Consider the following 3,515-nt stretch of genomic DNA (forward strand, 5'->3'; position numbering starts at 1 on the left):
GGAACTAACTTAGACTTCTGCTCTGTCCTTGTCGAGAGGAAGCCCCGAGTTACAGCAGTGTGAACGCTGTACCCTGAATGGGGCAGGGGTGCCAAGGAGGGTCGGAGAGAGCAGGCCAGCCCCGGTCAACACGCGTCATTCTGGGGGCTCCATCTTGTCCCTGACACTGGCCTAGAAAGGTGTCTCAGAGCCCAGAGGAGAAAAAGGGACAGCCACACCATAAGGGGGACACAGGCAGAGGGCTGGGAGCCGGACGCGGGGCCGTGAGACCGAAGGGCCACACGGGAGGCTGAGTATGGCGAGGACTGGAATGGACAGGCCAGGGCCGCCTGAGGGTCTGGGCTTTGCGCAAGAGCCAGTCTGCGAGTGTGTGAGGGGAGGCAGCAGCCGCTGTCACAGCGGGGTCACCTCGAAGCCGCATTCGGCTCGACGTCACTTCGCTTCCTCCCAAGCCCCACTGGGCCTGCTTTCCTCTGCCTTCCCCAGGACAGAGTGGAGGTGAGGGGCACCCGGCCCGGAGGCTGGGCGCCCTTCCCGGCCCCATCGACTGTGTCCTCTGACAAGTTACTTGACCTTCCCGTGCCCCGGTTTCCCCAACTGTGACGGGGCGGCTGCTGTGAGCACGGCATGGATTCGTGTAAAGGCTCGAGAGGAGGGCGCAGCAGTAGTGAGCGCGGGTGCCCTCCGGCTGTCAACCCGCCCGGGGCCCGTGTCCCTGTCCCAGCAGGGGGACCGCCCTGGCCGCTCCCACACCCGTGGGCTGCGGGAAGCCGGCGTGTCTAAGGTAGAGGTCATGTTTGGTCACGTGTGCGTTTTGGAGGGAGGCGGGTCGACAGGCCTTGAGGAGGCACGAGGACGGGGGGTCCTGACCCCAAGAGCTGCGAGTGAGGAGCGGAAAGAGTCGGGGGTAAAAGCGGCGGGGCTCAGTGAGTGGTCGGACGCGGGAGGCCAAGGTGGACGCCCCGGTCTCCAGCGTGGGTGCCTGGGGGTTGGTGGGGGCCAAGCTGAGACCGAGAACGTAGGAGAGGCGGGCTCGGGGGTACGATGGCGACTCCTGTGCTTCTGCTAGAGGCGTCTGGCTCACACTGCTTTTCGGCTCAGCACCTGCCAGCGAAACACTCTGCTATTCGAGAGCTGGGTGCCAGCAGTTACGCCCCAGGGTTCGTGGAAAGATGAGTGAACTCAAACCGAACACCTGAAGCCCAGTAACGGCGCAGAGTGAGCACCGGTGTCTCCGTCACAGTGACGCTTCTATAAACGCGGCTCTCGAAGCCTCCGCCGTCTGTCCCCTGTCCTCCTGCGGACTCTCCTTTCCCTGTCTCCCTGGTCGAAATCTCAGTCCCTCCAGCTCATCGAACACACTGGCTTCTCTGCGCTCCGGCGGGGGGCCTCTCCACCTTCCCCCCGTCTCCCCTTAACCTCGATTCCTCTTTCCCGTCTCAGCTAAGATGTCCCTCCCCCTGGGACGTTCTCCACGGCTCCTGAAGCCTGGGCTGGGCGAGGGACTGTCCCACGTGTTCTCGTAGCCTTGACGACATGGGGCCTGCAAGTCCCTGTGCTGGCAGCTCGCGGGCAGGACCACGCCGTCCTGGGGAGCGCAGCCTTCCAGGCACTGTCTGCTCCGTAGGAGCGCAGTCTGCACATTTTGTTCAGATGAATGAATGAATGAATGAGTGAGTGAGTGAGCGAGCTGGACTTTCAGGGAGAGATGCGGATAGGACAGAGATGCGGATACAGAACAAGGGCTATCAGCCAGTGGATGATGGTTAAATCAGTCATGAGAGAGGCGAGATTATCGCCAGAGAGCCCTCTTCATTCTTGATCTCTCACCTTTGACCCTTATGTTTTTCTGGAAACTGTTCTCCCTGGCTCCAAGGACACCCTCCGGTTCTACTTCTGCGTCTTCGGGGAGAGATTGCCTCCGATCCCTCTGCTCTCTTCCGCCCCAGCCATCCCTCGGCCGTGCATTTCCCCCATAATCACCTCCACGTCCAGCCTCAACTCGGCCGCTGAACTCCTGATCTGCATTTCCAGCTGCTCATACGCACTGCAGCTGAACCTTTCGGAACAAGCCACGTGGACAAGGTCATTGTCCCCACCCTCACTCCCACGCCGCCAACCAGACTCTCCTCCCCTGTCATCAAACGGACCTCTGTCCACGCACACGACACCGAACTGTCTCGATTCCTCCTGCCTCCCGCCCTCCACATCCTTCCTCTTACACATCTCGCCGTTTCGGAGTCTGGGACTTGACTTCTCATTTCCTTCGCACGGCCACAGTCCAAGTTCCGGCTTCCATGGCGGGTCGCCTAGACCAGCGGTCCCCAGACCTTTCTGGGCCCCGGGACCGGCGCTCCTAGGAGGATCTGAGGTGGAGCGGAGGCGCTGATGCTGGCGCTGGGGAGCGGCCGCCATCTCCCCCGCTGTCCCCTCCTGCAGCCCGGTCCGCGGCCCAGGGGTCGGGGACCCGTGGCATAGGCTATTATAATAGCTTCTGAGTGGGCCAGTCTGTCGCCAGGGACCTTTCTAAAACCCGAGTCTGATCAGGCCGCTTTTCCTCTCCAGGACCTTCCAAGGCTGCACAGCCAGGGGAGGCCGAGCCCCTGACTGAGGCGTGCGGTGGCTTCACAGTCTGGCCTGGACACGCTTGTCCAGCCTCATCCCTCCCAAGCCCACGCGCCAGGCTCTCCACATCTGTCTCTGCACTGTGTCCGAATTAGCTATTTTCTCTCTGAACCCCTGCATCCACGAGTCAGGACCGGCCCTGACCAATCGCGGATCTGAAGGGCCTAGCGGAGGCCTGAGAAGCAAGCGTCTTCTGAATAACTGGCTCTCACCACCACGTCCAGGGAGCGGCATGTCACCAAACCCGCCCAATCCGACGTCCAGCTCAGTGTGTGACACAGGACGTGCTCGGTTAAGGTCTGGGGGAATTGCTGGCAGCACGGAATGTAAACCCCACGAGGACAGGACCTTTATTTATGATTTTTGAACTGAAATACATTTGACATATAGCACGGTATAAATTTCAGGCGGACAACACGTTGATCCGGTGTGTTTATGTGGCTACCACTGTTGCACACTCTATTTCGGTCACTGTAGTATCTCTTGTCTAACGGTGTCTGACGCAATAGGTATGAACAAATATTTGTTGAACGGAGGAGTGAATGAAACCCTCACCTCGAGCCCCCTTTCCCGTGGCATGTACCATCTCGGGCATTTTTCTGGTAGAGTGAAGGTAGTTGGCACCACAACGCGGCTCCCATTGGGGCTGGTTTCCTAAGCGTCTAGATCTCGTTCCGGAGAAAGCTGATCTTCCCCACGGCCAGTGAGGAGAACTGATTCTGGGCCGGCCGCGGGTTGCGTGGGCGTAATATCCCAACGCTCACTTGAACTTAACTAAGGCTTCTTCTCGTCTTCGCTGAGGCTTCGGGCCACGAAAGATCATTCCGGTCTCCCATGTGGCAAGGTCGATATTAGAAATATAAAAGAGAAATTGGATGTCGAACGAACTT

The sequence above is a fragment of the Pteropus vampyrus genome, unplaced genomic scaffold (assembly GCF_000151845.1).
Source record: "Pteropus vampyrus isolate Shadow unplaced genomic scaffold, Pvam_2.0 Scaffold290, whole genome shotgun sequence".
NCBI classification, from domain to species: domain Eukaryota; kingdom Metazoa; phylum Chordata; class Mammalia; order Chiroptera; family Pteropodidae; genus Pteropus; species Pteropus vampyrus.